The sequence below is a fragment of the Hemicordylus capensis genome, chromosome 5, assembly GCF_027244095.1.
Source record: "Hemicordylus capensis ecotype Gifberg chromosome 5, rHemCap1.1.pri, whole genome shotgun sequence".
In the NCBI taxonomy this organism is placed as follows: Eukaryota; Metazoa; Chordata; class Lepidosauria; order Squamata; family Cordylidae; genus Hemicordylus; species Hemicordylus capensis.
The window spans coordinates 247,712,651-247,724,858 of record NC_069661.1 but is presented as its reverse complement, the minus strand read 5'-3'; the positions used below and the strand labels follow the sequence as shown (position 1 = coordinate 247,724,858).

General features: G+C 45.8%; 1 protein-coding gene across 4 annotated transcripts in view; it reads left to right on the top strand.

The window, feature by feature from the left end:
• The window catches only part of PROSER2 (proline and serine rich 2), a 61,499-nt gene that overhangs the window by 26,473 nt on the left and 22,818 nt on the right, over positions 1-12,208 (top strand). For all 4 annotated transcript variants that reach the window (XM_053258700.1, XM_053258699.1, XM_053258702.1 and 1 more), the window contains exon 2: positions 7,195-7,319. The gene's annotated coding sequence lies outside the window, so the exon portion shown is untranslated. The remainder of the gene's footprint in view (positions 1-7,194; positions 7,320-12,208) is intronic.

The window sequence follows — 12,208 nt, the reverse complement described above, 5'->3', positions numbered from 1 at the left end:
GGTCTTCCTTGCCTGGAGCCTTTTTTCTTCAATGCAAAGGTGAAGGAGTTGACCTTTGTTTATGAATCTGACTCCTGTGAGGAAAAACATAGAATTACTGTTGGGAACAGCATGTGACTAAAATACCTGGTGAACAGATGAGGTGCTAACCAGCAGTTTCCTAATTATTATCTGCCACATCCTTCAGCTTCTGAATGACTGGAGGAGAGGTGGCTTCATTTCCACAGGGAGGGCCATGTTGGCAGCCACTGGGAGAACCTCAGGGCCTGAATGAGTTTGCACATTCCAGTTAATATGTAATTAACATGCTGTGCATGTTGCTGGCATGAGGATGTTAAGGTTGGCAGGGATGGCTTGTGACATTATGGAAGAATTAACCCCCAGCAGTGTTCCCTCTAACAGGGATTCCCAGATGTTGTTGACTACAACTCCCAGAATCCTCAGCTGCAATGGCTTTTGCTTGGGGGTTTATGGGAGTTGTAGTCCACAAAATCTGGGACTCTGTTAGAGGGAACATAGGCCCCCAGTGTAGAAGGTGGTGAGTTGGCTCCCAAACCACGAAATCTATGCAGTTTTTAAAAGGTGGAGTTTTTGTTTGCTGCTTGAAGCACTTGGCACTTTGTCATACCCTTGGAGAATTAGGACTGCCAGAGATGTCGTCAACAGCAACAGGCCAAACAGCAGCTAGTTAAGGCCCATGGGGCAAAGAACCGTAGATGTGGGGAATGCATGTTCAGCAGGGCATTCATACATGGTAATAACAATAACAACATGTATGCCATGCTTTGGGGAGTTCAATGTGCTTTATATATAACCTTGGTCATCCTTACAACAGCCTTGTATGGTAGGCCGATATTATTGCAAGGGGAATTGCCTTAGAAAGATGGACAAGCCAACCTATTAGGTGTTAGGCCTGAGAATTCTACAACTCTTAGAACCACAGTAACTGCTTCTGGCCACTAGAGGCATGATGAGATGTTAATACGGGTTGAGTATCCCTCATCCAAACTGCTTGGGACCAGAAGTGTTCCGGATTTCGGAATATTTGCAAACTGTAATGAGATCTTGGGCATGGGATTCAAGTCTAAACACGAAAGGTTACTGTACACTGTATTATTATTTTTTAGGTTTTATTTAAAGTATAAAAGCAAATAAGCATTGAATTTACGATAACTACAGGTAGCTGTAAATGTAATGAAAATGTAAAGCCCATCACACATTTGGTTTCCAGATTTTGGAGCATTCTGGATGTCTGGATTAGGGATACTCAACCTGTAGGTTTGTTTAGGTCAGTTAGAATTGTTCAGTGTCTGTTTGGGTATGTTGTTCTTTGTTGACTCTCTCAGTATGCAATGTTTAATTTCTTAATAAATCTTTGTTTTGTTTTTTAACTCAACCTACTGTCTCCATATAATCTCTTGGGCTAAACGTCTTTATCACCGGAGCATAACTTGCTGTGTGAGAACTTGAGTGTTTCTTCTCACACCCCTCAACATGACGTGACACATTTGGGCCACCTGAGTCACAGAAGCCCAGTCGCTTCTGTATTGACTCTTAAGCCTTCTTCAGATATTACAGACCTATTGGGACATTGTGCTGGATGAAGTGTGCAGATGTCTGTACACATGCACACCTTTTTGTGCTCGTTTAAAAAGTGAACCTGGGTACTGGGAAATGCAGGGTAGGAAGTGTTCTGCTCTACCTGTGTTCAACATTATATGTGAATAATTATACCTTAAGTGGCGCAGTGGGGAAATGCTTGACTAAGAAGTAGAAGGTTGCCGGTTCGAATCCCCGCTGGTACTATATCCTAGCTGGTACTACATCCCCTGCTGGTACAGCAGTGATATAGGAAGGTGCTGAAAGGCATCATCTCATATTGCATGGGAGGAGGCAATGGTAACCTCCTCCTGTATTCTACCAGAAAAAACCACAGGGCTCTGTGGGTGCCAATGGTCAAAATTGACTTGACAGCACACTTTACACATATCTGTACCTGTGTATACTATATAACTGGAGCCCACTTCAGACATCACGAGCCCTGTAGGCGTACATGTTTACAGTGGGGCGGGGAAATGGGGAGGAAGTCCCGCCTCCCTGCTGTCAATCACCCCCTTGTGCCTGACATACCACATGCTTATTGCACTATTGTTCTGAAGCAGGAGATACCATCAGAATGTTCAATGGCGATTCTGAGCTGCAACCTTGATCGATCCAGATTGCAGTGCTGCACAGAATTGCCACTGAGCATGTTTAGGGTGCCTCCCCCTTTAGATAAACAGTGCCATAAGCACGTTTGTTGGGTGCAAGGGAGTGATTGACAGCAGGGTGTCCCCCGCTTCAGAACGGGGTAGGAGGAAAGACCAAAGACTGTCCTTCCCAGCTGAGACTTAGCAAATGATTAAGCTCCCCACCTCCAGCCTTGTTTGATATTCGCAGACAACCACAAAATGGGATTGTGGCCAGAACCTAAGGGGTATACTCTTGGGTCAAATGGGCCGTAACCCAAAATTTGGCTTTAAAAAAGCCAAATCTGGCAACTATTCCAAGCATGGGTAGGGCACGTCTCCTGCCCAAATACTGATCATGTGAACAGCCCGATTGTATCTTGTAAGCCTAGTGGAGGCTTACAAGTCTTGGCTGGAAAGCTGGGCATAAATAAATATAATGTGGATCCCAGCATAGCCCTTTATCCCCCTTTTATTAGTGCCTCCCAAATTGAGATGCAAGGGGCCCTTTAAGCTCTCCTTCCCAGCATAAACAGTGATAGATGCAACCTTAGTCTGCGTTGTGTACTAGAGATGTGCATGAAGCATTTCGTGCAGCCCCGGGGAGCCTGGGCGGAAAGTGGTAGCTTTAAAAGTAGGTATGCAAGTCCTACCTTCTTTGCTACCGTCCCGCTCTGCAGCACTGTCAGTTCTAAAAAACTGCATGGTACAGCTGTGATGCTGCTCCCAGCACGCGGCATCGGCATGCACATGGCTACTGTGCATGGGCAGCTTGCATGGCTTTAAAAGGGTCTTAGACCAATTCATGGAGGACAGGTCTATCAGTGGCTACTAGTCTGGTGGCTGGGGCCATCTCCAGTCTCAGAGGCACGATGCCTCTGAATACCAGCTGCAGGGGAGCAACAGCAAGAGAGAGGGCATGCCCTCACCTCTTGCCTGTGGGCTTCCCAGAGGCATCCGATGAGCCACTGTGTGAAACAGGGTGCTGGACTAGATAGGCCTTGGGCCTGATCCAACAGGGCTGTTCTTATGTTCTTATGTGCAACACAGCAGTGGGGTGGCTTATTAGAACTGACAGAACCCCAGAGCAAGCGGCAGAGGAGCAGGTGAGACCTGTGTGCCTCCTTTTAAAGCTACCGCTTAGCCCCCCGCAAACATGAATCTGCCTGGAGCAGCTCAAATCATTTCAACACCTCTGTAATGAGGTGCCAGTGCTATTCAGGCACATCCATATTATGTACACCAAGACAAGGGAAATAGCAGTGACTTCCAGAAACAGACTTTTTAAAAAAAGTATGCTTTCTTGAACCAAAAAACTGTCTGCTCTATTCAGATTCTTGTACCATTAGATAATTAGGGAGGAGAGCTTGTCTTGTGGTAGCAAGCATGACTTGTCCCCTTAGCTAAGCAGGGTCTACCCTGGTTGCATATGAATGGGAGACCTGATGTGTGAGCACTGTAAGATATTCCCCTTAGGGGATGGAGCCGCTCTGGGAAGAGCATCTCGGTTCCAAGTTCCCTCCCTGGCAGCGTCTCCAAGATAGGACCGAGAGAAACTCTTTCCTGCAACCTTGGAGACGCCGCTGCCTCTCTGTGTAGACAATACTGAGCTAGATGGACCAATGGCCTGACTCAGTATAGGGCAGCTTCCTATGTCCCTCGACCTATTCACACATTATGTTGAATGCATGTACAATTTGTGTGCACATACAAGCCCTGTTCAGACAATTGTTCTTCAGACATTCAGGTGTATGTATACATGTACACATGTTTCTCTCAATGAAGTACATGACAAGTGTTCATTTTAAAAGTGAACTGGAGTACAGGCCCTAAGTGCAGACTACAGATAGAAGTATAATGCTGTATATACATTCAGCATGTGTGAATATCTGTGTGTGTCTCTGTATGTACTTTCATTGTACATGGATTCCACATAAATTGAACAAAAGTGAATAGAGCTACAGTTCACACATCATGTTCAACGCAGAGACAGTAATACTCTTCCAATTTGTGCATAGCATTGTGGTGGGGGGGTCGTTTCAAGACGAGTGCATGTGCAGTCATTCACACACAAGTGTGTTCATGTGTGCTGATGCTTATACACACACGCAAAGGTCTGAATAGAGCTATGTTCTCAACATTTATCTCAACCACAGTTGGCTATCCACCACTTCTCTCCAAGGAGCTGCAATTGGATCTCCAGTGCTGGTGCATTGGACAGCCTTTAACTTTTCCCTCTTGTTGGAAGTTGAAGGAAAGTGAACTTCTGATAGCCACCTGGAGGCTTATTTTTTAGGCTGAGCAGCAGTGGGGTGCTATTTTTGCCTCATGTGATAGCTGTTGGGGCTCGTAAAGGGCTTATCTTAGGCCCCAGGCAGTTGTCTCACTTGCTTTGGAGATGGAGATCTAGCTTTCGTGAGGCATGCTTATGCCAAAGCGCTCCTCGGGAATTGTGCAGCTGTAATTAGATGAATGGAAATGGCAATTGGCATCTGTTTGCTCCAGAAGTTCCTATTAATGGGGTGCCTAACCCCTTCTGGGATGTGTGCATGTGAGAAGTCTGAGGGAAGCTTGGATCTCAGCTAGCTGATGCTCCTGCGAACTTGGGCTGTTCTGGGCTCTGCAGTGGGTGTGCTCAGCCTCGGCTCTAGCACCTGTTCCAGACTCTGCTTCCGGGCTCTCGGGTAGGAACATAGGAAGCTGCCATATACGGAGTTAGACCATTGGTCCATCTAGCTCAGTATTGTCTACACATACCGGCAGCGGCTTCTCCAAGATTGTAGGCAGGAGTCTCTCTCAGCCCTATCTTGGAGATGCTGCCAGGGAGAGAACTTGGAGCCTAGATGCTCTCCCCAGAGTGGCTCCATCCCCTGAGGGAAATATTTTCCAGTGCTCACATATCAAGTCTCCCATTCATATGCAACCAGGGCAGACCCTGCTTAGCTAAGGGGACCCGTCATGCTTGCTCCCACAAGACCAGCTCTCCTCTAGTACTGTTAGTACTGTATGCTGAATAAGCAAAAGGACATCCAGTGTCATCCTGTCTTTGCTCTCTTGTAGTATGGACGAGCCCCACAAGGGGGGCAGCCTACCACTGTGCCTGATGGTCCCTGCAATAGGGCAGGCCTTGACAGATTTTCTTTGGATGTAGAAGCCAGCCCCAAACTTTAGGGAGCCGGACAACTTGACAAAATTGCTGGAATTTTTGATGGACATTGTGGGGGAGGAGGATTATAAATGGTTGTAAATAGGGGATAATAGGAGCTGTAGTCCAACAACATCTGGGGGACCCTTGTACTACAGGGATAGCCAATCTCTCCTCTTGTTGTTGGACTAGAGGAGGAGTAGGGAGAGTGTGGCTCTCTAGATGTGGCTGAACTACAACTCCCATCATCCCCAGCTGTTTCAAATTGTTCCTGGGGTGATGGGAGTCCGGCAACATCTGGACAGCTGCACATTGCCTACCCCTGGACTAGAACTCCCGTCATCCATAGCCTCATTTTATTGTGACTCTGGATGATGGTCGGTGTAGTCCAGTAACAGCTGGAGAGCCTCCGGTTGGCCACCTCAATCTACAATATAACCAGAGTCATAGACAGAGTCCAGAGCAAGGCTGCTCAGCTTAGGCCCTCCAGCTGTTTTTGAACTGGAGTTCCCAGCATCTCCAGCCACAGTGGCCAATCGTCAGGCATGATGGGAGTTCACAGTGGCCAATAGGGATGTTGGGAGTTGTAGGCCAACATCTGTAGGAGGGCCAAAGTTGAGCAGTCATGGGGTAGGGCATCTGGAGGCCTAGCCTCCTTAATGATACCTCAGCACACTCTCACTCTGCATTTTTGGCTGGGTTGAGAAATTCTGCAAGGAGAACTTCCAGCAGAATTGGAAAGGCAGTTTGAGGACAACCTGGAGGAGAGAAGAAAGAAGCAACAAAACCATGGCCTGACCTTCCAGGGTTTTAAAATTGTTGTAGGGTTTTTAAAAATGTACTAGGGGTTTTGTTTTTAAATTGTTTTTAACTGATTGTTTTATGATATTTTAAAAAATTTTGTTTTCATTGGTGATTGGTTTTAACTGTTTTTGTTTTGTTTGTGAACTGCCCTGAGCCGAATTGCGTAGGGTGGTATAGAAAATTCAATAAATAAATAAAATTCAATAAATAATAAAGGGCTCAGCATGTGAAGATCTAAACATGTGGCTTGATGTATGGTGTGTTGTTGTGTTTTAATGAAGCTTTTATGTTAACTGCTTTGGGAGGTTTGCCTGAAAAGCAGTATATAAATTTCATATACAAAAATCAATACATAAATAAGTATCACCATCCGTTGTCTGCATCACAATAGTGGCAGAGGGCCATTCTGGAGGAATGGTAGCTGGACTGCCACACTGCTGGTGGGTAAGTTCAGCCCCATGGCAGTTATGGCTATCGGTGTCTCCGTACAGTGCCTTAAATAGAGTGCTTATGGTAAAATGTAGAGTTGTGCATATTTTAGCACAATGTTGTGCTTGATAATCTAGAAAGACAAGAGTGTGTTGAATTACCTTAGTGTGATATTGGTGTTTCTGCAGCTGGTGTTCCTGTCACAGATATACACTTGGGAGGAAGTCCTGTTGAACTTGTTGGGTTTTGCTTCCAAGTTAATATGAAGGGTGAAAGGATGGCAGAGAGGGAGAAAGAAGGTTGTGTGCCCACAGCTAATTAGCTCTCCCCGCCCCCAACTAAAGTTTGAAGGGTCATCTAAATGCATCTTGTCCTGATTTTTTTAAAGGTTTCTTTAGGATATAATCTATTTTTAAAACATATTGATCTCCTGAATCTGCTTCACGGAAGCTGATGTGGTTTATCTTACATCTTTGGATGCAATTCATTCTTGAAGAATCAATTTCCTAGCTTTTAAATGCCGTTTTTGAGAGGCGATTTTCATTAAGTACATATCTTAGCTGACCAACTTTCCTTTTTTTGATTCAGAATTCAGTGTCATCCTGGGATCATCTTAAAATACACTACTAGAGAAAAACTGCTGATTCTACAAAGTTCTTAATCTCTGCTTTTTGGAAGGGAACAAACAATCTAATAGCAACTTAAGACCAAAGGTGAGTGGATTCTACCCAGTTTATTCTATAGTCCAGACATCCCTTTGATGCTGTTATGATTGGATTCTGCTAAGGTTTCCAGATTTTGGAATAGATCTTGTTCATGCACCCTATGTTGGGGCTCAGGAAGTGAAGGAATACAAAATAATTTTTTTTAAAAAACACAATCCCCACTTTAAAAGGTTGTAAAAATAACTTTTGATTATTTTAAAAACCTTTTGCAAATTTGCCCTTTTGCAAGGGTTTTCATACAGGTCCCCAGATGTTGTTGGACTGCGACTCCCATGATCCCCAGCCACAATGGCCAAAGGTTTGTGCAAGTTGTAATCCAGCAACATCTGGGGACCCAAATTTGAGAATTTATGACTTAAGACATCAGACAGTTCCTGCCTATCTTTAGCCTACTTCCTTTAGGAAAGTAAGCTTATGAGATCCCCCAGGTGTGTGTGTGTGGCCCTGTCAACTTCACAATGCCTGGACTGATTGGAACCAAATTGGGTACAGTTGTAGGAACACCTCCATGGCATAGTTTTTGATGATGTCACCCCACCCCACTTCAAGATGGCAGACGTGTGAACGTTTGAGGCAAGAGTGGGCTTACTTGTGAATATGGTAATTTTCAATTAAGATTATAGTGAAAGTAAAGCAGGCAGATTAGTTCTTACCAAGACAACTTTGTGTGTGTGTGTGTGTGTGTTTTTAAATGGACTTCTCTCACAATTTTACATTCTAAGGCCCCTAATAGAATATATATAATTTTGCCATTCAATCTCGGATGCAATACTTTTATATTGGAGTTCAAAACATGGCAGCAGGCCAGGGTTTGCCCTAGAGTGTTTGCTCAATAGGGGATTACAGCCAGTCCTGGCTCCCTTTCGGAAAGTATCTGTATGAGGCATCTGCCCTATTCAGACGTTATAGGAAGCTGCCTGATTGGTCCCTCTAGCTCAGTATTGTCTTCACTGGTAAGCGGCAGCTCTGCAGGCTTTCCGAGAGGAGTCTTTCCCAGCCCTGCCTGGAGGTGTCAGGGGATTGGATCTGGGACCATTTGTATGCAGAGCAGATGCTCTACCCCTGAGCTATGTCCCCACCCCCCATTATGTCTGTACACATGCACATGTGTCTGTGTGACTGTACATGCAATTGCTTAAAAGTGAACCTAGGCAGGCCACCTCAAATGCAGGGTATAGATGGGAAATGTGTGACTGTACATGCACAGAACAGAACATGTGAACAACTGTACGTGCGTATGGTTCTGTGTGTGCAGTCACTGTAGACAGATTCTACATGTGTTGAACAATACGTGAGTAGGACTAAAGTTTGTTGCATTCAAATGGTAGATATAGACCGGGCTTGCTCAACTTAGGCTCCCCCCTGCAGTTTTTGGACTACAACTCCCATAATTCCCAGCCACAGCGGCCAATAGCCAGGGATTATGGGAGTTGTAGGCCAATATCCACAGAAGGGTTGAAGTTGAGCAGCCCTGGTATAGACTGTGGTGTCGTGCTGCAGGGACGAGGAGGAACACAGTCCTGGACTGGTATCGTTTTTCCCTCCAGGGTCTCAGCAGGGATGCATCCACAGAGGGGGAGTGATTTGTCTTTCTTGCCATTCGTCCTGTCTTTTTTATTTTATTTTTTAATTTTTTACAGCCGCTCCCACCTCACTGATTCTTTGTCCCTCCATCTATTGCTTGGCTAAGCAAGCAGTAATCTCCTCTTTCGCCGACCCCCGTAATGGTTAGCCCTTTGCTTTCTAACTGGAAATAATAGGCTGTTCTTGCTATTCCAACCGTTTGTTACCTAACTAAATATCGGACTGATTGATAAAGTGCCATCAAGTTGGTGTCGGCTTTTAGTGACCACATAGATAGATAGATAGATAGATAGATAGATAGATATCGGACTACAGTTGATTTAATTACCATTCTTCTTGTCTTCTGTTACGAGGAGATTCCTCCCCTCCTTGTGGTTGGCGATCCAGGCTGCTCTTCTAGGTGAATAACCACAGGACGTTCAAGCTCTGTAGGCTGAGTAAACTATACTACAGAGGACTCCTTGTAACAGAAACCCTCAAATCATTGCATCTGTCTAAGTGGGGGTGTGGCTATTAGGGTGGGCGTGGCTATGGGCCGAGGCTGTTGGGCTGGGCGTGGGTGTGATGGAGAGCTGCCACATTTCTGAATTTGCGACTACACCACTGGGTATAGTCGTCACCTTCTTATGAATATACACCTGAAAAAGCACACCGAAAGTGGGAACTAATATGGGGAACACAGAAAGCGACCACCCTTCTTCTCCCCCACCCCCATAATGTTTAGAGCCGTGATCTTTCAAGTGGGGCCACTGACACACACACAAAAGCCTGCTGGGAGAGCCCTTTAAGAGAAACGGAGCTCTCTTAAGAACTCTGTGGGGGAAAGCGTCAGGAAGGGTACACTTTCCAGCATTTTGTGATGAATATGATGCATATTTATATACCTCTTTTTAACTAAAGTTCCCCAAGCAGTAGATGTAGATATAAATTTTAAAAAAATGTGCATGCCTTCTAAGATCGTGTAGGGGCTCAAAAGGGAATGGTCATCTCTGTCTGGTGCCAGTGGGACTGTGCAGAGTTCCGCTTCCGCTATGAACGTGGATATACCAGTTTTCAACAGGTGGCAGCTGGGGGAAGTATCCAGCTCTTCTGAAGCTTCACGCAGGCCCATTTAACAGTTAGTCAGGGAGCCTCACGTAGGGTGAGCAAGCAAGGCAGCAAGTAGGGAAGCGCATAAAACGTTTCGTGCACATCCCAAAGGGCGGAGAGCGAGCGCTTTAAGAGGAGGAAAGCAGAGCTTACCTACTACTCCATGGCCCCCCACCCCATCTGCAGCACTGTTGGGATTAAATGCCCCTCCACCCGGCTGCAGGGCTGCTCCCAGCAGCTCACGGTGCATCATCAGCACAGACATGTGCACTGCTGAGCATGTGCGGAGGCCATCTTGAGTAGTCAGCAACACCATGCTGACTACTCAGGGTGGTGTCTGCGCATGCTCAGATGCCATTTCCGTGCCGACCTTGCCCTGTGCGCTGCTGGGAGCAGCCCTGCAGCCGAGAGGCAGGGCATTTAATCCTGACAGCGCCATGCTGGGATGGTAGGGGGTGGTGGAGGGGCCATGGAGGAGCAGGTAAGACCTGCTTTCCTCCTCTTAAAGCACTCGCTCACCCCCACCAAAACAATCCGGTGGGGGGAGTTCAAAGCGTTTCGGTGCCTCAGAATAGAGGCACCAAAAAACTTGGTGCACATCCTTACCAGCAAGGCAGGAAGTTCAGGTGCCCCCCCCCCCATGGATCTGAAGTCAAGCAGTGACCCCCTCCATGGAACCGGGGGCAGTCTGGCTCCTAAATTTTTGGGCTGGCTTCTAGAGCCACAGAAAATGTGTGCCCAAGTCTGTGTTAAATTCAGTAGAGACCATAGCCCAATTCAGACATTCTGCTGTACGAGTGTACAGATGTGTCTACATCATCATCATCATCATCATCATCAATTTATTTGATTTCTATACCACCCTTCCTAAAATGGCTCAGAGAGGTTTACACAGAGAAATAATAAATAAATAAGATGGATCCCTGTCCCCAAAGGGCTCACAATCTAAAAAGAAACGCAAGACAGACACCAGCAACAGTCACTGGAGGTACTGTGCTGGGGGTGGATAGGGCCAGTTACACTCACCCTGCTAAATAAAGAGAATCACCATGTTAAAAAGCTGCCTCTTTGCCATGTTAGCAGGGTTTAACATGTGTTTGTGTGAATGGCTGTACCTATGCTCATTTTAAAAGTGAACCTGGATACAGGCCCTTCAAATGCACAGATAGGAAGTGTACTGCTGTACCTGCGTTCTGTACACTCATTGTACAGAAGTTGAACGTAACATGTGAATGGATCTCGTAGCTCAGTGACAAAACACATGCTTTGCATGTAGAACGTCCCTAGTTCAATTTCCAGCATATCCAGTGAAAAGGATCTTGGCTGAAGGGGCTGAGACTAATTCTCAGTCATATATTTGATGAACCAATGGCTTGACTTGGTATTGGACATTTTCCTGTGTTATGGGAGATCTTTATTTGAGTCCCACCTTTTGTGGTGCTCTCGTTGGGCAAGTTGCAATCTCTGGCCTCCATTCCCTGTCTCTAAAATGGGAATAATGCTGACTTTGTAGAGGGAGGTGTTTGTTGGGGCGGCTACTGCAAAAACTGTGAAGCCCGTGGCAAATCTGCAGGTGCCATTTGATGACATCTGGTAGCAGTAGTTCCCTTCGCATTGGTAAATCTAGGCTAGTGGGTCATCTCCATTTGGTTCCTGAATATGTAACTAGTTTCTCTCTCGCTTATATGAGCAAAACTTGTCACAGCTGAAAGAGAACCCTGCAAGAGAAATTAAACGTGCTGTTGGTGGTGCTCTACTGGTGTGACATGGTGGCCTAGATATTGCAGTGAAAATGGAACAGCAGGGACCTCATCTTTCTGCAATCAGTCTCTTCCTGGCTGTATATGCAGAGAGACCTCTTAATTCCTCCATTACAGCTCTGTGGCTACCCACTGCTTAAGCCCTGTTGTGAATAACTTTAATTTTTAATGTGATTGAAGGTCAAGAGGAGAGTTTCCTGCAAGCCTGCTGTTCCATCTCAAGAGGGATGCTTTTTAATACAAGCCATGGCTGGTTTCCTAGGCAATTCGGTTGGCATCCTGTTGAGGAAAATGCATTGCAACCAGTCTACCAGTGCTGAGTTTTCCTGTCTGCCTTTAAAAAGAAGTTTGGGGAATCATCTTGGAATTGGGCAGAATTTTACATTATCATAATGTGAGAATGCCAGGCCCAAGACCTGTAGGAAAGAACTCACTGGCCGGGCC